Here is a 21,869-nt window from a genome sequence, read left to right on the forward strand (position 1 = left end):
AGCACCTAGGAGCCCCAATGCTGAACGAGAGCCCCAGCTAAGTGGAATGAAGAGACAATCCCTGCTCCTGTGCATTTGTTGTAAACCCCACTCTCAAATATCAATCATTTCTATAGCTAAGGAGCTCTCAGGGGTCCTGCTTTCACAAGGGCTTACAATTGATTACAAGCTTCTTATCTATGGCCTCCCGACCTCTCCTATCTCTGCAGCACTCCTCCCCACTCCTGAATGCAAAGGTAACCACATAAATCCCAACATAAAAGTCCTCCATTGGCTCCCCGTTTACATCTGTGCACACTACATACTTGCACTCCTTTGGCCAAAGCTTGCCTGGCTGTTGCATCTCTATTGACTTCGCTTTGCTTATGTAACCCCAGGTGAGCGTCCGAGGGAGCCCATAATGCACACTCACCAGGGAGTTACACTTATACCATGGCTAAATTTGACCATTGTCTTCAAACCACTTCCTGGGTATACTCACGTGCTTCCATTGTTGCATCTCGCCATATGCCTGCACTTGCTTCTCCTATCAGTCCAGGCCTGCCCTCATTCAAGGCTCCAATCTCTCCTCTTCTCTCTTGGAGATCTGCCTTTGCTGTCTCTAAACAAGATCAAAACCTACTTTTTCCAGGCGACTTTGTATACACCACATACAACCAGTAAGCTATCAATTCCCCACACTGCTCTTTGTTCTTGCCAGCCAGTTTCACGCCTCTCCTTATCTATTTCCCCTACCTACCCTTGCCCTTTCTTAGTGTAATGTTTACACGGTAATTGCTTTGGATTGGGAAATAGCTGTCTGAACGGCATGTTGTAAAATTAATTGCATTGTAATTGTGTTTGCTCTTGGATCAAGTTTATCCTTCAAAGTTTTTGACTTTGGGAGCAATTTCTATCTTTTACACCTTTAAAAAAATCTACGATGTCATTTTTAGGTACAAAAATATAAGATAAAAAAAGAGTTCTAACCAATTTCCATTGGCACTATTTTCAGCTCACACAGCTTTATAACAGCTTCTACTTGTCCCTGGCCCTCTCGAGCCAACCACCCAGTATAGTGATTCAGAGTATAGATTCTGACTCAGGGCACCTATAGAGCTTTCTCCAAACTTTATCTGAATTTATAATGGAAGTTATGAGGGAATCCTCGCAGCACTGTTGCTTTTGAGCACTATTACAATACTGAGTGTGCTATTTTAACTAGTGATTAATTTCACTCTTTACTTGGAGTGAACACTGTATTGCAAATTAAATTCTTTTTACAAGAGAATGTGTTGTCCCTCTCCATCCAAGTATTGCAAAGTGTTTTAGAAACATTAATGAATTCAACTGATTTAAGCTTCAAAACCCCTTTGGAAATGGGTAAGTACCTGTTTTGGAGATGAGTAAAATGGGGTGTGTTGAGGTTAGGGCCATGACACTGCTCACTTTGATGCCAATGTTAAACTCTCTCAACTTTGACAGGTGCAGGGTCAGTTCTTAAGTAACTTCTGCAAAGCAATACAGTGAGCCAGTGGCTGAGATAGAAGTAGTACCCAGGAGTCTAGGCTCCTAGTCCCCCTGTTCTAATCACTAAACCACAGTCACTTTCTTCAGCATATGTACATGCTTCATTGTCTATTATGAAATAAGATATACCTATAAAATTACACCAATGGTCGACAGAAAGTTTTGTCCATTGGATACTAAAATATCTCTTTACTCTTCCCATCCCTAAGGCAAGAGAGACCTTGGCAATTGTATTTGACTTACTATAGACCCAGCTTTGGAACTTTCATCTTCTGGGTGCCCTTTGACTATAGTCTATGCTAATCTATAAACCTGTGAGGCAGTCAATAATTTTTTTAAGACCAATTTATGCTAGGAAAAGCAGGTGCATGAGTGCTTCTTATCTCCGATAAGACTTAAACCCTCATAAATATTTCCTGAGTATATAAAACTTGTAAAATTTTAACCTCCCTTTATTGTCAAAAAGGAGGAAATTCACATTAAGCAAGATGGAGAATCACCCGTGCAGAACTTTAGTCCATGCTAGGATATCATAGAAAATGTGGGTATAAATGGTCAGCTATGTAAATTGGTGTAGCCACATCAACTTCAACGGCGCTTTGCTGATTTACATCAATTGAAAGTCTGAGTCAGATGCTGGATAAATTCTATGGGCATTTGAGAAATGTCCATCAATTCATTTAATGGGAGGACAAGTTTTTAAAGAAGCAAGAGCAACCCCATACTTATTAACATCCAGCCTTATTCTCTGGCTGTTCAAGTAGAACAAGCTGTTAACATGAACATTGAGCAATCCAACGTTAGAGCATTTGAAACCCATTGTTGATGCAATGCAAAACGTCATTTACTTTGTCTGCCACAAAATGTTTTAAAGTTTGCCATCTTTTCTTAATGGCCTTCCAAGTAATAGCTCTCTAATGCCAACAGTTGGCTGTTTCCAGATATATAAATTACTTCATGAACTCTGATTGTTAAAGCGAGTAAACCAGCTGTGGGGTAAGTTGTATCCCTCTAATGATTTTTGTACTCCTATTTGTCTTGCAGAATTTCAATAAGTAATTTCTTTTCTCTTTACTTTGCTTAAACTGACATTGAAATTGCCTTCACTTTTATCGCAGTGCTTATTTGCAACACTGTTACATTGTAGAAAATTATTTCTAAATGCATATGCAGCTTTTTTTAGGGTCAACACAACTTTGTCAGTGATTTTTCAAAAATTAGAAACCTAAAATTTACTTCTCTTCTTATGATTATTACTGTAGCATGTGTGATTTTTATTAGCTATGGAAATTGATCATTTTGAGAGCTTTTGTGGGTGTCACATAGTGTTACTATGGGACGATTACTGATAACTTGGAAGGAACACCTCCATTCTACTAAATTCTTTCCTCAAAAAGTTCATGGACTGTAACCTGATAGACAAAGTCAACTTAATTATTCAACGTACATGGATCGGCCTTATAAATTATGCCATTTTGAACACCATTTTTTCACCTGAGACAATGAGTATGAAACAGTATAACATGAATTCTTCACTTTTTTTTTTGTCAATGATATGATTGTTTAGTGCATGCTTTGAGAGTTGATTTTTAAAGGTCTTAAAATGTCTGCTTTAATAATTCCTATTGATTCAGTAAGGGATAAAAATTCTTGACATGTTAGAAGATTAGCATTTATATTGTGTACATCTTAATTATTGTGTTTGTTAATGCTATTTCCTTTATAAATAGTAGAGAGCAGAAATTAAAGAATTTTTAAAAGGATATTGACAGGCTCAAAATTTAGTCTGATAGACTTTAAGGCTAGAAGGGTCAATCATGGACCATCTAGTCTGACCTCCTGTGCACCTCACATCACAGAACCTCACCCTCTCCAGTACTAGGCACATAACCTCTGGCTGAGTTACTGAAGTTCTCAGATTTTGATTTAGAGACTTTAAGATACAGAGCATCCACCATTTGTTCTAGTTCAAACCAGCAAGCGATCTCGTCCCCAGGCTACAGAGGAAGGCAAAACAACCCCAGGGTCTCTGGCAATCTGACTTTGGCGGGAACATTTTTCCCAACTCCAAATATGACGATCAGTGAGACTCTGAGCATGTGGGTGAGATCAGCCAGACACCTGGGCAAAAATTCTCTGTATTAACTCAGAGCCCTCCCCATCTAGTGTCCCGTCTCTGCCCATTGGAGATCTTTGCTAATAACTGATGCAATTGTAGGCAACCTCATCATACCATCCTCTCCATCAACTTATCCCGCTTAGCCTCAAAACAGAAATTTTGCCCCACTACTCCCCTTGGAAGCCTATTCCAGAACTTCACTGTGATTGTTAGAAACCTTTGTCTAATTTCAAGCCTAAACCTGTTGATGGCCAGTTCATGTCCATTTATTCGTGTGTCCACATTGGTGCTTCACTTAAACAACTCCTCTGCCTTCCTGGTATAAAGTCCTCGGATGTATTTATAGAAAGCAATCATATTTCCCCATGGCCTTTGTTTTGTTAGGCTAAGCAAGCCAAACATCTTAAGTCTATACAAATAACGTAAATACTACTAATTCTAATATTAGAAATATTTTCTTTTTTTTCATTTAAATGTCAATGAGAAAATGTATTTGTTTGGTCTCCTGCATTGCTTTGACTCCATAATGCTATTTTGTTTGACAGTGTCGGAGAACTGGGAGGTGAAAATAACTAGAAACAACATTGAAAGTGGCCACTTTATTTCCACTGACCTAGTGTAACCTACTGGTAAATGTGGGTTCTAGGTCTCCTTTGTTATGTTCATGGGGCAAAGAAAGAAAAGTTAGATAAAAACATACTATACGTTTGCTGGAAGGTTGCAATGTAACACTTAGCATTCAGAACGGTAACATACAAAAACCCAAAACCAGAGACAAAGCAGGCTGCTCCCGAAGGCAGAGAGGCACAACTTTCCCTAGTCTGGCCATCTGCAGACCGACTGCTGCTATCCCCAGATCAAAGGCTTTAGCATAAGAACATAAGAATGGCCGTACTGGGTCAGACCAAAGGTCCATCTAGCCCAGTAGCCAGGTCCCCCCAGAGGGAGTGAACCTAACAGGTAATGATCAAGTGATCTCTCTCCTGCCATCCATCTCCAGCCTCTGACAAACAGAGGCTAGGGACACCATTCCTTACCCATCCTGGCTAATAGCTATTAATGGACTTAACCTCCATGAATTTATCCAGTTCTCTTTTAAACCCTGTTATAGTCCTAGCCTTCACAACCTCCTCAGGCAAGGAGATCCACAAGTTGACTGTGCGCTGTGTGAAGAAGAACTTCCTTTTATTTGTTTTAAACCTGCTGCCCATTAATTTCATTTGGTGGCCCCTAGTTCTTATATTATGGGAACAAGTAAATAACTTTTCCTTATCTACTTTCTCCACATCACTCATGATTTTATATACCTCTATCATATCCCCCCTTAGTCTCCTCTTTTCCAAGCTGAAAAGTCCTAGCCTCTTTAATCTCTCCTCATATGGGACCCGTTCCAAACCCCTAATCGTTTTAGTTGAGCTTCTCTGAACTTTTTCTAGTGCCAGTATATCTTTTTTGAGATGAGGAGACCACATCTGTATGCAGTATTCAAGATATGGGCATACCATCGATTTATAGAAGGGCAATAATATATTCTCCGTCTTATTCTCTATCCCCTTTTTAATGATTCCTAACATCCTGTTTGCTTTTTTGACTGCCGCTGCACACTGTGTGGACGCCTTCAGAGAACTGTCCACAATGACTCCAAGATCTTTTTCCTGATTCGTTGTAGCTAAATTAGCCCCCATCATATTGTACAAATGGGAATCACGCGCATGATTTTAATCTGGAGAGTCCTTTTAAAATAAGTAAAGTCCTCTTGGATACATGGCTGGAAGGTACCATATACAGCAGTGCAAGTGCAAAGAAGGGGAGGGATAGCTCAGTGGTTTGAGCATTGGCCTGCTAAACCCAGGGTTGTGAGTTCAATCCTTGAGGGGGCCACTTAGGGAGCTGGGGCAAAATCAGTACTTGGTCCTGCTAGTGAAGGCAGGGGGCTGGACTTGATGACCTTTGAAGGTCTGTTCTAGGAGATAGGATATCTCCATTTATTTATTTATTTATTTTTAGTCTTGTTAATGGAAACCGAGGGGGTACCTATCTCATAGAATTGGAAGAGATCTTGAAAGGTCATCGCATCCAGTCCCCTGCCTTCACAGCAGGACCAAGTACCATCCCTGATGGGGTGAGGAAAGAAAGCTAAGAAATTCAAAATTAAGGCTGAAATTCCAGACTGAACTAATTCTGTTGTGGCTACATATTCCACAAGTCATTCATTATATTTAAGGATGGCTGGGTATGTTTGCATTCAATAAGATGTATCCTGAACTTTCACCCAGAACTGAGTATGAACCCAAATCTTTTATGAGGTTCATAGCATTTCAGAGGTCTTAAAAATCATGTGCCTCTGAGTTTCCTGATTTTGTTCTGATCAGTTCCGATAGGTGTTTTGGGAGGGTGGGGTTGAGGGAGAAGAAAATCTTCTGGTTTCTTCCTGGCCCTGATTCAGGAAAGCATTCCCATTCAGGGTGATATTTATTAAGCACATGGTGACTTTAAGTCATATTGGAATCAAAGGAATTTAAGCACGTTTAAAGTTAAGCATGTACTTAAAAGGTATCCTGAGTAGGGATGGACATAGGCACATGCTTAAGTGCTAATTTGACTCTGGCCCTGGTTTGTACATCATATTTTGTTTGTAATTAACTTCTCTGAAGTGCTGGGAAGCATGCAGTGGAGCTGGGCAATTTTTTTTTGAATTAATAGCTTATTCATTGAAAAATGCAATTTTGGTTGACCTGAAATTATTCATGATTTTGATGTGATAGTATCTGCCAGGGAAAAGGTTTTTTTAGGGCCAGCAAACCATGTGTATTTGTGCATGTCCATCCACCCACCTGTTCCCCTTTAAAGCCTAGTGGTTAGAGCACTTCCCTGCGATGCATAAGACCAAGCTTTAAATACCCACTGGGAGACTTGAACACAAAACTCCTGTCTCACAGGTGACCATCCAAATCATGAGGCCTTAGATGATTCTGGGGATGAGTGCTCTCACTTTCTCCTGTTGAAGCTGTTTTTGTCGCCATGCTTGAATACTCATTGGGCCAGAGAGCGAGAGAGAGCTAGTCTATCATGGCAATTAAGACACTCACCTGGGAGATAGGAGATGTGGATTCAAATCTTCTCTCTGCCTGATTCAAAGCTGGGTCTCCCACATTCCAGGTGAGTGCCCTAACCTGTGAACAAAAGGTTATAAAGGGGGACAAATGGGCACAAACAAGCCTGGTTTGCTGGGCCTGAAACAGACTTTTCCAGTTTGCTGACAAATTCCGAACACTTTCGGAACTGAACCGAATATTTTCCTAGTTTTTTCAGATTGCTGGCTGAACTGAAAAACCAATTATTTGGCCAGCTCTAGGGTACAATATGAAAGGGTTGTTAATCTGGGGCAATCCATGGACTGTAGGAATAAATCCAGTGCTAACTCTCTAATGGGATGAGTGATTAGCTAATCAAATTGTTTGCATTTAGGTCTGAGAGACTGTCCCTTGTGCTTCCTGTTTGGTCTAGGTTTCCTGTTCTGGGTACTAATCAGCAACTGGACTGGACCTCTACAGCATGTAGCTTCTAAGGTAAGATAACACAGATAACATGTGAGTAGGAGAAACAAACAGAATATATTGAAATGATGAAAGTTGCACTGCCTAAGAAAGCAGCAGTAATTCCAGAGTCTTGTGCATTCTCAACTTGACATATGTAGCTTTTGGGGCTTGTCCCTTGCTAGCATTAAAGTCCCATGTATAGAGCTGAATGTTTGTGTGCGCACATAGGTTCCCCTAAACTTCAGAAGATCTTAACCCCATTAAAAACTGCAAGATCAAAGGACAATTGTTTCCTAATAGTTTTCCATTTCCACTTGAAGTTTGTATCCTTTTTTAAAAATAATCTGTGAAGTAACTGAAGTGAATACTGAAAATATTCAGTGGTGAAGATATACATTTAGCTCAAGTGACAATTTCCAGCTTACTAGACTGTATTGCCAGGGGATATGGACAAGGGGAGGAAGAAAAGTAGAAACTGGACCTTGAGAATCTTTTTTTTTTTATTGCAAGAAAAAATGCACAGAGTGAATTCTCTAGCTTTCTAGATTGTCCAGTTATAATACTGGTACAAGGTTTGCTCAGGACACCCATTTGGTGCAATTTGAGCTAAAAGTAGAGCGAGCAGAGCACATAATAAGCATGAGCCGAGCTAGGCCCAGTCTATACTATAAGGGTGTCATGTTGGGATATTGTCTTTTAATCTGGTAGTGCCCCAATTGTGTTCTCCTCTAGCAAGTTTTGTATTAAAGTCCTGGACTGGGCCTACAGGAATTTGGAGTTACAGGAGCACAGCAAAAACAGGCCCTCCTTGGTCTAAGTATTAAATCTAGATTTAGGTGCCTGACTTGGACACCAAAATATGGAAGTTTTAGCCAAACTGCACAGCTTTTACCCAGGAACACCAGAACTCCGTGTTCCATTCACGACAATTACTGACAATGCTGGGTTCCTTATTCCATTTTAGGGCCACCACTTGCAAGGTGCTGGGCAGCTTGCTACTGGGAACTGCTGAGTGCATTCAACTCCCAATGTAGCTAGTAATGCCATCAATTGTTTCAGGGGAAACAAATCCGTATGGAAAAATTACGATATTTTTAAAAAGTTCTTTTAGTAATTTTATAGCATTTGAGAGATAATTATCTCCTTGCTATAGAATTATGTAGCTACAGGAAAGAAGTAATTCTCTAGTAAATTAATTCTTCCATTTCCTAGTAAATCCTAGAATAATTTCTTTTAGTTTCCTATTAAATGCTAGAAAACTCTTCCATAAGGGCTAGATCTCAAACTCAAGTCTTCACGGTTACTGACCGTGAAAGACATTTTCAAATTTCTTGCTTTAAAATATTTTTATTTGTATGTGTATTTGGTTAATAACGCGGAATCTGAGCTTTTTACCTTGCTTTTTTTCCCTTTCATCATTTTCAGGTTTGTGTTTTGAGCCACGTTTTAATCAATACCTTTAAATCTACACCCGTAGCTTTCTGAGTATGTGTTCATTGGTGCATGCTGAGCCCACTGGAGTGCACAAATGGAATGCTTAGAACATGATTAGTGCAAGCAAACCTGGGTTTTGCATATGCAAATGAACTCAAAATTCCAGGTGTTAACATGAGTGGCAGTCCTGCAAGCTTGTATGCACGTGACTAACATTACACTATCCAGTTGTCCCATAGAATTCAGTAGTGCTACTCACATTTATAAGTGTTTGCAGGATGGGGACCTTAGGGGCTGGATCAAGGTCTCTAAAAACTTGGTCCTTAAACATACTCTCTCATGCACACAGATGCTGAGTCCAGCTATTTTCTTTATTTTGAGAACACTACTATTGTGCTTTTCTTTATCTCCTGTGTCAATGTCTCCCTATATTAAAATGGTGAAGTAGAGCTACCGTATTCCTTTGTCTTCAGTGGTATGTTCAGACTAGTCTTCCAGACTGATTTTCCGCCTGGCTTTGGTTCTTAATGATAATTTGTGTTCTCATCATATTGTGTTTACTGCAGAAGAGTACATTTTAAATGAGCCAGCAATGCACCAGGTGGAATATCCACTTCATGTCACTGTTAGTGACTCAGAATATCAATTTGTATGTTTCATACTGCCAATGTCTTATTGATTATGAGTGTAACACTGAAAATCAATTTCTTACCCATTGTTTGTAATCTAGAATCTTGAATTCCAGGGCTTTGGAGCGGAGCCGGGAGCTGGAGCGCGGAGCAGCTCCAGAGCAGTGGAGCTGCAGGTTTTTGCCTGGAGCTGGAGCAGAGCCGGAGCACAGCTCCAAAGCCCTGTTGAATTCAACTGCTATCAGCCATGTAACCTGCTCTTAAGTATTATGACTTACTGGGAATGATGTTGGAATGTCCACAGACTTCAATGGGAGTTTGGGTGTTTTGCACATTATAGGGTCAGCCAATACATTGCTAAATCGCAGGAATGGGGGAAATAAAATAAATGTTTATGAAAGGTGTATTACCTTACTCCATCATCATATGCTTGCTGATTGGTTTTTAAAGGGGCTGTTTCTCTAGTTTGCTTGAATGTCCTGTATCCGTAAAGAAACTAATTTTCTAAGTATATGTTCATATGTATATAGTCTTAACTGGGAACAGTCTCATTCGCAGAGGCTAATTTTTATTGGGTAGTAGAAACATGGTGCCTGATTCTAGGATATATAGAGGCAACCAAAGATGTAGTTCTGGATACAATATATGTTCCTCCCAGGAAATACCTACTTGCAAAAGTACCAGATGTATTGCACTCTTTGGAATCTGTTGAGGTGGGGAGTCATACACACGCAATATGATGCATGTGTGTATATGTGTACCTACATATATTGATATATAGCATATAATGTGTGTGTGATATGAATATATATGCATGCAATATATCTACATATACGTGCACAGCTTATGTAGTCCTGCTAACTCGGGGCAAGATTGTGCATTGAGACACAATCTCTGAACAAAGCATGGTGCACAAGTTTCACCAATCAATGAGCAGCCATTGGAGGCACTGTGCCTAAGGGCTGCCCCTCTGAATCACATCCTACTTGCATCCTACTTGCCTTGAGAGGTAGTATATTGCAGCTGGCCTGCAATGACTACATCAAATGACTACTGCACAGGTTCAGCTGCACTGGCTGTCACATTGAAGAGGTGGAGCCAAATTTCCACCCATTCCCAGCCGCTCCTTGCATACTCCTTACCTTTCTGGTTGGGTCTGAATGTGTTTATGCTTATGCCCTCAGAGGCAAGATCTGGGTAGCTCCTGTAGGAGTGCAAAGGCAATGGTTTCTTTGTGGCTATGTAGTCAGTCACAATGTAGTCCTCTTGGATAATATTTTTTAGTCCATGGGTTCCAAAATCTAGTTGACTGGAAACAAGTGAGTTCAACTGTGGCTCGCTCTCTCACTGTTTTCTCAACGCAGTTATATTTCTTTGAAGAGTCTGTCGCGCAACTACAGGTGTGTTGGAGCTGCATGCACGCTACAAAAAGAACAAATAGCCGTCATATTCATTCCAATCTTGAAACCAAGTCATTTCAACTGGTAGCTCATCCTAAAAATAAACTTGTCTGGTTGAAAACCGCAGGGGTCATCCAGTCCAAGTCATGGCAATAGCAGAAGTGCTGAGGGTCCCTGTGGAAACAGAGTTCGGTGCTTCAATAAACTTACCTAGCCTGTGTGCATTGGCTTGGGCAGCCGAGCTGCAGCAATGTCTCAGCATCTTTTTTCTCTAAAATAAATGGTGCATAAAGTAGCTTGGTGGACAGGATTAGCTATGTGGTCACTGCTCTCACTGCTCTCCCTTTGTCTTTTAAATATTTGGTTCATAATGACCTAAATCGCTGTATAATGTGTTAAACCTTCTGATCAAGTTAAACCTGAGCCTAACCAAAAGTTTGCGTGAGAATGTGTGTACTTGGTCTTTACATCTAGAACAGAAGGCCATTCTGGTGTAGACTAGGGAAAGTTCATGCAGAAGTGCTGAAGTGAAGTCACGGATAATGCTGTTTTCCTTGTTCTAACAAAGTTCCTTGTTCAGTGTTAGAAGAAATGTAATTTTTCTGTGATTCCCTATCATTTGCACATAATACTGCATTGTTTTTGTTTTCCACTGGCTAACTTGTGTGTGTGTGTGCACACACACACATAGTTCCACACTTCTTTTTTTGCTATTATCATGTCCATTTAAGGCCATGTTGCTATGCATTGTGTTGTTGCCATAACATGTTGCTGATATACAATGTGTTTTATGAGGAATCAAATCAATGCTTATCCGCGCACTGTCACTCAATCAATAGCACACATCAAAAATTCATTCAGTAGGAGGGAAATGAAGGACTTCAGATTATGACGGCATTGTTTTCCTTAATGCTTCATAAACTTTTAACACAACCAGTTAAATGGTTTAATCCACAAAAGGTTGAGAGATCTCTGTGGGGTTTGCTTACTAAACTACAGTGACACCGAATTCTGCTAGTGCAGCTTAACATTGTTGCATCATGGTTTGGGAACAGCAGTACCTCCCCCGGGGCCACATAGTGGAGGGAAATGAAGACTCAAGTCACAGTCTTCTCACCCCTCCCTTCAAAATTTATGAGGAAATCAACTGCCTTTCTGCATCCCAATGATAACTGCATGAATGAATCTGTGGGTTTGAAATGCACCTCTAGGACGGCTCATTTCCAGATGGCTCCAGCAATATTAAGTGGTCATTGCGGATGACATAGGGAATTCCTTGTGGTTTTGAAATACAGTGAAAGAGTATCTAGGAAACACAGTGCATGGTCTCTTCTTATCATCAGGGAAGAGTGTCCTATTGATTCGTTTTCATTGCTCAGGTTCAATAAGGCTTTTATTTATGATTACATGGCTTATGCTTACTTATTTATCTGCAGTGTGCAAAGTCAGGTTAGAATCAAACCACTGCCTTATTTTGCCAGATAACAGGATTCTTTTCTTGCAGAAGTTAGGTGCTCTTTGAGGTGCTACTGGAAGCTGGATCGCTGTGTCAGACACAAACACAATGCACCAGCTACTGTGCGAACTTCTAAAGCTGTGTGAGCTTCTAAAAATGGCTAGATTTGATATACCTCCTCAGGGATGGACTGGGAGGCTCACGGGCCAGTACACTATGCTGCAAGATAGAGCTGGGTGATATTTTATGCAAAAACTTGTTTTCACTGGAAAATGCAGATTTGGGTCAAACAAAATATTTTGCAAATTCATGTCAATTTCTCCAAATTGTTTTGGTTGGGGGAAAAAAACCTTTCAGTTAAATAGAAATGTTTCATTTGGCCTAATACAATTTTTTTCCTCAACCTCCCCCACCCCAATTCGCTTCAGGTCAACCTGAAACAAATTTTTTATTTGTGTGATTTTTTTTTTTAAATACTGCAAGCAAACTGAAAATCAGATATTCACACAGCTCTAGTACAAGCACAAGCTAAAGCAGACATACTTCCACCACTTCCTTTATAGATTTTGCCCATACTTCCTTAGGGCATGTCTACACTACCGGATCGGAGGGTAGTGATCGATCTATCGGGGATTAATTTATCGCGTCTAGTGTAGACGCAATAAAATCAATCCCCGATCGCTCTGCTGTCGACTCCGGAACTCCCCCGGAGTCGATGGGGGAGTGGCAGCGGTCGACTCGCCTCTGTCCTCACGGCCAGGTAAATTGACCTAAGATACGCCGACTTCAGCTACGCTATTCGCGTAGCTGAAATTGCGTATCTTAGGTTGACCCCCCTGCTAGTGTAGACCTAGCCTCAGTTATCTCCTCTCCTTCCATTACTCTTCTCCCATTCCACATAACTAACTACTCTCCTCCTCTGACCGATGTTCCCCCACCAAGGCACAACCCCCCTCTCTGCCCCATTCCTTTGTTCACCCGGTATAAATGCTAGTTGTAGGTGGTGTCCACAGAATATTAGTTGCTGTAGGATTCTGTCCTGCTTTCCTCCAGCAAGCTCTTGGTAGTTTCAATTCACTCTCTACAAAATTGTCCACTAAGGGCTTGTCTACACTGCAAAGTTGTCGACAAAACATTTGTCTTTCATGGGTACTTAAAAAAGTCTCCCCCTGCGAAAGATAAACGTTTTGCCGACGCAAGTGGCAGTGTGAATGTGGCTTTGTTGGCAGGAGCACTCTCCTGCCGACAAAGCTAATGCCACTTGTGGGACTGGAAGTATTTTGTCGGCAAAAGTGCTGACAAAGTACCGAAAAAGAGCATTTACACATGCTGACTTTTAGCGACAAGGCTGTGTGCCTTGTCTACACCACGCAGCTTTTAGTGACAAGCCCTTAGAAATTTCTTCAGCCTTTATGTATTCATGGAAGGTGGAGTCCAGAACCTATCACCTTAGAAGTTATCCGTACCCAATTCAAGTTTAATTAGTGCTCCTGTTACAATTATAATTAGTGTTCCAATATGCCTGTTAGTCTATAAGGTGCCAAAGGACTCTTTTTTGCATGTTACAACAGTAAGTTATTACTTGTGTTTTTGATATAAAGCAAATGGAAGTGAACATACATTATGGCACACTCACTTAAGCTGATCTTGGGAAATCCATATTAATTGAAGTGACATAAGATAATATCTCCCCATATACTGGAAGCCATGTTACAGAAATCTAGATAAGATCAAAGTAATTGCTCTATACATTAAGCAATTGCTAATAACTAAAACAGAAAAAAACTCTTTAATTTTCTGATTTGTATCTTTAATCAATTGCAACATGGTACAATTGTGTTTTATCTCTAGTTTCTCAATCATTTGCTCAATAGAGGTTGCTCCCCTGCATTTGACTGACATTGCATTTTTATTGACATTTACAGTAGTTTTTACAACATTCAAGGTGCATAAGTTAAACAGAAATGTGACGTAGTGACATTTCTGGATGGAAGCGGGTCATAAAGATGGAAGGCAGGTGTAATATTCAATTTACAATAGTAAGAAATTACAGATTATGTACAACCCACCTTGCCTGTTTAGTCACGTATTGTACCATGTTTTCACATTACATCAGTAAATCATGTTACCTATACATACCATAAAAGTTAATGAATGAGAGAGGTGGCAAATATTCTAGATGGAATTAAAATATGAGGTTTAAGCTGTTAAATACAGGCTATGGTATGTCCTTTCCACTCTTCAAAAAAATCATGGACTGGTAAATTGTCTGCAAAGCAAGGTTTTGTTTTGTTTTTTGTTTTTCTGTTTCACCTAAGGTGTGAATTTAAAACAATATAGTAGTACTGGTATAATGAGTAACATATAGATACTTATTTCAGTATAAGAGGGTTTTTTTTTTCAGTTTAGCTTAAACCCCTTCCACTGGTGTCATAAATTAAGCTGAAAAAAGGCACTCATACCATAATAATAATGTCCACACGAGGGATTACACTGGTATAACAACACCTGTATAAACATAACAGTAAGTCTTTACCATGTAGACAAGGCTTAACTTGCATTAAGCAGAAGTGGAAAATCCATGCTGTTCCTTGGAGCCGTGCTTTATAATTCAGATTGGTCAGTTGACAGAATCAGCATCTGGCAGATGAAATTTTAAATGGCAAAGTCCTCTACTACTACTACTTCTGCACCCTGCAGAATCCAATCCTTAGTGGTTATAACAGGTGACTTCTGGGTTCTCTTCCTGGCTCTGCTGCTAATTTTAATGTATGACCTTGGTAACTCCCTTTCTTGTGCCTCAATTTACCCAACAGTAAAATGGGGATAATATCTTACTGACCTCTTTGGGGGCTTATTTAGGGCTTGGCTAGATGGAAAACCAGTGCACTGCAAGCTGGAGTATAAACCTTAGCATTCCTATCTGCCACACAGTTGATGTGTGCATCCTGCTACCACACAGGTTTTTAACAGCGGGTCAAAGGGCACTACAGAACTTTTAGTGTACGGTAGCAGGGTCCACATACCCAATGAGCATCCAGCAGGCTAGAACACCGATGATTCATACTCTTGCTTGCTGTGCCTTTAACTCTGTGTATAGACAGGCCCTTAGTTAAGGTTTGTAAAGGCACTTTGGCATGAGAGCTGGTCAGAAAAAAATGTATCAAAACTTTTTTCCCAGTGTAAAATGCTTTTTTGACAAAATAGAAATGTTTGATTTTTATTAACTCCTCCCTCCACAATTCATTCATAAAAAAGGGGTTCTACTATAATATCACTACTTGTGTTAGAGTAGCATCTAGAGGCCACAATGGAGATTGAAGCTCCTTTGTGCTAGGTTCTGTACACACACCCCAGTAAGAGACAGTTCCTGCCCTTAAGTAGTTTACGGTCTAAATTGACAAACAGTGAAAAGGAAAACAAGGGTACAGAGTGATGATGTGAGTTGTATAAAGTAACACAATGTGTTAGTGGTAGATCCAGGAATAGAACCCAGGCTTTCTAACAGTCAGTCTAGTAGACTACCCACTAGTCCACACCGTTTCCAATAGCAAATGAGAGCCATTCTGAAATTGTTTCAAACCAGTCTACAGAATTCTGCAGAAGGAATGTAATACTCTATTATGTTAGTATTGGTTGATCGGAATTTTTTATCAAATTCTATAGGACTTTTCTATAGGTAATACTGAGAGCTCCACTTCTCTTAAAGTATTGTGCTGATTAAGCATTATTACTTGTGTTCTTCTCACATGGGAATCAGCGTGACTCACTGTATAAGAAAAACATGGCCACAACTCTCACGATCACTGCTTGCCCCATCCTGCCCCACCCTATGCCTTATCATCAAAACTGCCTCTTCATTTGATAATCTCATTACATTGTTCTCTGTCACAGGTTAAACTCATCAGTGGATGATCTCACCACACATAATCTGGTTAGCTCATGGTGTGGTTTCTTTACTAGATAACTTAGCATTCTAACCCTTGGGATGTGAAGTAACTATGGAGGTGACCTGAGAGGAGTTTTAATATTTCTCAAGTTGATGGAGAATTTAACATTTAAACTGCAATTCACCAGAACCACCCAAACAAAAATGTGGGCCCTACTATAGTTAGAAAGCATGATGAATCCCTAATTTGCACTCTGCGCAATCCTGAACATAGACTGCATTTTGATAGGACCTACTCACTTGCACAGACACTTCCACTTTTCCAGAACAAAGGACTTTTGCTCATGCTAAGACAAAAAGGGATTTCATGATTGGTTATAAAGTGGTAATAAAAAGTTAAAGGATATAGCACTAAAAATAAAGCATTGGGAAAAGCAAGTTGCTAGCATCTAGATGCTCTAGTGATAGGTGACACATGACTACCTAAAAAAGATAATATACATTATGTAGATGCACATTTTTTTTTCTTCAACTTTAGTGAGGGTAAAAAAAACCCCTAATTTGTTTTGTTGGAGATGCAAAGTTTTCTGACTCTTGGTGTGTTTTAAATTGAATTTAAACAGAGGAGATGAGTTGGTGACTGCAGAAATTAACTGTCGGTGATCCTATTTTTTGACTCACTTGATGTGACTAGAAAGCACATACTCCTGCTTACATATCTTGCTTATATAAGTTAAATTTTAAAAGAGAGAACAAAAATGTCTTGTTAAATAATGGATCATGCACCTAACCATTGTCCCCTTTTCTTTAGCCACCTGAAATATTATTAAATTACTTTTCCGACAATCTGTTTGTTTGTTTGTTTTTCCTGTGGAGGAGAAAACTATTTGAAGAAGGGGTTTGTTAAAATACAAGGCAAAATTCAATATGTGAATTCTTGAAAGACTGATTCAGGATGGAGGAAGTTTTGTGTTCCTACTGATTGATAAATTCTGGAATGTTAACAGACTGAGTTTACCTTAAAAGACCTTTCCTGAGTTACCTAGGGAATACATTTTACCTCCAGAAAAACCAGAAGTGAATCACCTGCAATCCCAAGAGGAAAGCGTATTGTGAAACTGAGTTTTCCTGGTGAGTAACTCAAAGGAACCTGGTCTTCTTGACAAAAGAGTTTATCTTGTCTGGTAATTGGGAAGATTAGCTCTCTGAATAATAAAGATGAATATGGTCACGGAAGAACTTTGGAACTTTGCTCTCCTGTTCTTTTGAGGTCTCATTATCTGTGAGTATTTGAACAGCCATTGTTTGAATTCATGAAACTGTTCTCGGATCCCCTGCGCTCCACAAACTGATTCATCTGAATATTCATGTGTCATTCATGATTCATTATTGGTGGTCAGAAAGTTCCAGTTGTCCAGTCACTGACAACTTGGTAAACTTTAGTGATCTAATCAGGGACCGGAAACAATGCCATGAGAGGTAGATGACACACCATGCATAGTGCATGGATGACTTCTAGTCTAAAATTTGTTCATCCAAACTATTTAATGGCTACTAACAGATAAATACATTTTCAGAAATCAGTCAACAATTCATGATCACAAAAAGTGCGACATTTGCAATGGATGTTGTTAAAAATTATAGTTCAACCAGCACCAGGTAGAAGATTCCCCTTTGAATTAAAATACTGCTTGAACAAAAAAATAAACTTTTCATTGACCTGTTTTCTGTTACAATGTCCAGGGCCTATCCCATCTTTGGCTTCATCTGTACACTTGGAATTGGACTAAGATCTCCAACTAACTTTACCTAATAACTCTATGCAGTCTTTTCACTGCCTGTATCTCTTCTTTCATTTCCTTCCTGTGTCTTTTGTTGTTTATTTGTATTACAATAGTGCCTAGAAGCCCCAATTACCTCATTATACTAATGTTCTTCTCAGTCCCCATCCTGTACATCTTCCTTACTCTCCTTCACCAATTGCCTTCATGCCTTCTATCATATGCCAAGAGCCCTCTCATTCCTCCTTCAAATTGCTCTTCAAAAACCATTTCCAGGAAATCCCTCCTTCTGTCTTCTCCTAGCATGAAATTCTTCAGAGGACCAGCACAAGGCCTAGTACCACTTAATTCCCACTTAAGTCCTATTTTGAGGACTTAAATGGTGCACATCTCCTCTGATCGAGAGTAAATTTCACCCATAAGCAGTAACTCCTACGTATTTTGTAGTAATTTTAAAATAGGCAGCCAAAGTGCCATCTGGATCTGATTTGAAAGTTTTACATGGAGGTGAAACCCTCTGTATGCTGTGTCCCAGAGCCTATGCCATCAACCATCCAGTTCAACGCAAAGTAACACACAAAGATCTGTGCATGTTCTCTCAGTCTGAGAGAGGCCTGGATTTCTTTTTGAGGGAGTGGGATGGGGGGAGGTCTGGTAATTAGCTGTATTAATTACCATTGCAGTAAGAAAAACCAGCCCAGTCAGGATTTCGTCTGAAATACAGCGGTTCTCCATAAATGCATTTTATGACCCTTATGGCAATCTGATGCAGTCCTAAGAGTTGTTTATCCAGTAAAAGGCAGCAGTGCAGTATGTTCTCAGGAACAAGCCCAGCAGAGATTAAAGGAGTAATTAATGACCAAAACCTTATGCTACGTGCTATAAAAACCTTTTAACTAGGTTGGCTATGGTGGAAGTTTACATTACAAATAGAATGAAACTCCGCATTGGCTTTCCGAGGCACTTTCTGTTTTCAGATATAGTACAGAGTTAGGAGTTTTTGTTGGATAACTAGCTGCGGTGGAACAAACTTCTGTACTTCAGTTGATCCATCCCTTAGCCTCTCTACCTTCGTTTCTGTAGTCCGAAAATAAGGACCGTGCTGCTAATGCTTTGCCAATATCACAGGAGAGCTGTGAGGATTTGTAAATTTGTATTGAAAATGAAAAGTGCCATGTATAGGTAAGTGGTAAATCGTCAGATGCACGTACAAAGTGCGCAAGGGGAAATTTAGCATTTGCCCAGTCATTTGGTGATGTAGAACAGGTAACCATGCAAGTGAGCATCCTTTACATGAACACTTGTCAATTTTGGGTGCCCAAATATCCATTTTTATATGCAACTCATCATCGTCTATTGGTTAGAACCTGGAACCAAGAGTTAGGAGAACTGGATTCTGTTTCCAACTCTGCCACTTGTTGTGGTATCTTGAGCAAGTAAGGTAATCTCTTTGTGCCTCAGTTCCTTTATCTGTACAATAGGAATAATACTCGCCCTTTCAGAGCCTCTTAGGAAAGGCACTAGATACATGTAAAGTATTAGTATTGTGAAATATGGAGGTACAAGTCAGTTGTACAATTTGGCCTGAAATATTCCCTTTGGGAAAAGACATTAGCTGCCTAAAACCCTTCAAACCAGAATCCTTTCTCTTTTCTAAATTCTGAGAAAAAATAAATATTTTGTAAATATGTATACTATTTTTGAAAAGTCACACAAATGCACATATTCATAATGTGTAAAGTTCAGCGAGTCCTTGTCTTTGCATGATCATTGAGCAGAGCCTTCCTTTGTAAGCTTTTCATGGGAGGGTGTCTCTCTTACTGTATTTGTACAGCACCTGGTCCTATTCAACCCTAAAGCTGATGAGGGCATTATGCTACCATAATACAATACATAGTAATAATGCAGTAAAAGTTTTATATCTAAAATCTTTTTGATATTAAAAGCATTTCTATCGGGCGGCTCCAGGCACCAGCGCACCAAGCATGTGCGGCAGTCAGGGAGCCTTCGGCAGCATGCGGGAGGTCCGCCGGTCCCACGGCTTCGGCATACCTGCCGTCGAATTGCTGCCGAAGCCGTGGGACCGGCGGACCTCCCGCATGCTGCCTCCCGCAGGTGCGCCGCCGAAAGCCGCCTGACTGCCATGCTTGGGGCGGCAAAATACATAGAGCTGCCCCTTATTTCTATCCATGTTTGCTTATTGGAAACCACATTTTTGCAGAGACCTACAATTGACAGTGTCTCTTTAAACAGGGGAAAGATAATTTCTCCACTTCAGGAATCACTGGACAAAACTCTGCCCAGTGTTGTGTAGGAAGGTCAGCCAAGATGACCATAGTGCTCCCTTCTGGCTTACAAATATATAAAACTGAGTATTACAAATGTGAATGTCCCTGGTGCCTAAACAAAAAAAGACCTGGCTATGAGTCCAACTAAAAGCAAGCTAAGGTCTGAAATGAGAGTTGGCTTGATTGGAAATAGAATGAAAGCTCTTTGAGCCTGAATTGCATGTTCTCATTAACATGCTATGCACACCTATGGCATCAGATACAGTAAATCAGGGGTGTCAAACTCAATTGCACAGGGGGCCAAAACTAAAAACTCGCGGGCCGAACAGTATAACCATTTATTTAACAGACTAAATATTTATGTTTTTTAACCATTAATATGAACCAAAATACAGGATATCATTCCAAAATAAATACATTTCAACTTAAAATATTTTGCTCTTCATAAAAAAATATCCTGTCAATACAATACATTCAAAATCTGTACATGCTGGAATATTAAAAAATCTGAAAATATAAATAAAAAATTGAATTTAAAGCAAAAGTATAATCATAACAAATCATAACATTCCATTTTCTTGTCCTATTTAGTCAGAGCCTGATACTTGGAGTCTTTTCTTTGCAACAAGTTCGTTTATGTTTGGGGTTAGGTTCTGTGTTGTGAAGATTCTCAGGATCGATTGCAGGTGTTCATCAGTGAGGCGACTCCTGTGTGACGTTTTGTTAATTTTCATCACAGAGAACAGCTGCTCGCACAGATATGTGCTGCCAAACATGGACAGGATTCGAGCCGCATGTTGGCGGAGCTGCGGCATCGCTTCAGGAATGAAGCGAGTGAACTGTGCTGGCCCCGCAGTGTCGTACTTTGCCTTCAGTGTCCCGTTACATTGCAGTTCTATCAGCTCCATCTGCATTTCTACAGGTGCGGTTTCCACATCGACTGCAAATGGGTTGCGAAGCAGCTCGAAGTTACTTTTCTGTGCCTCAAAGTCACTGAAGCGCCGTGCGAACTCAGTGCGCAGCGCGCTGAGTTTTTCAGCAAAGGTGGCATTTGGGAAAACTGTGGCACTTTCTTGGTTCCATATTACTTGGCAACAGGGAAAGTGAGACAAGTTGCATTGGTGCATTTGTGTCTCCCATAAGCGCAGCTTCACTTGAAATGCCTTCACTGCATCATGCATATCAGTTATTATGTGCTCCCGTCCTTGGAGTTGAAGGTTTAAAGCGCTAAGATGCGACGTTATGTCAGCCAGGAACGCCAACTCACATTTCCACTTTTCATCCCGCAGAACTGTGCAGTCTTTCCCCTTACTGTCCATGAACTGGCAGATTTCCTCTCGCAGCTCAAAGTGTCTTTTGAGAACTTTTCCCCGACTTAGCCACCGGACCTCCGTATGATATGGCATATCGCCAAACTCGCTATCTATTTCCCGCAGAAAAGACTGGAATTGGCGGTGATTTAAACCGTGGGCTCTGATAAAGTTGACGGTTTGTGTTACAGTGTTCATCACATGATCCATTTTTAGGACTTTAGCACTCAGCGATTCCTGGTGTATGATGCAGTGATACACTGTCAACTCACCGGCACAGTTCTCCTCCCGCATCTTTGAGCGCATCCTTCCCACCAGTCCATTTTTTTCACCACACATAGCAGGTGCGCCATCTGTTGTAAGTCCAACGAGTTTTTCCCACGGCAGTTTCATGTCGGTTACACTTTGAAATACATTTCCAAAGATGTCTTCTCCTTTCGTTGTCCCGTGCATCGATTTAATGTCCAGTATTTCCTCTGTTACGCACAAATTGGAATCCACACCACGGATAAATA

At 40.3% G+C, this 21,869-nt stretch overlaps 1 protein-coding gene across 1 annotated transcript in view; it reads left to right on the forward strand.

Moving 5' to 3' along the window:
• The first annotated feature begins 2,348 nt into the window (after positions 1-2,348).
• The window catches only part of SLC14A2 (solute carrier family 14 member 2), a 407,766-nt gene continuing 388,245 nt past the window's right edge, over positions 2,349-21,869 (forward strand). Inside the window, exons 1-2 of the mRNA XM_042850712.2 lie at positions 2,349-2,505; positions 7,097-7,197. The gene's annotated coding sequence lies outside the window, so the exon portion shown is untranslated. The remainder of the gene's footprint in view (positions 2,506-7,096; positions 7,198-21,869) is intronic.

This window comes from Chrysemys picta, chromosome 6 (assembly GCF_011386835.1).
Source record: "Chrysemys picta bellii isolate R12L10 chromosome 6, ASM1138683v2, whole genome shotgun sequence".
Lineage (NCBI taxonomy): Eukaryota > Metazoa > Chordata > Testudines > Emydidae > Chrysemys > Chrysemys picta.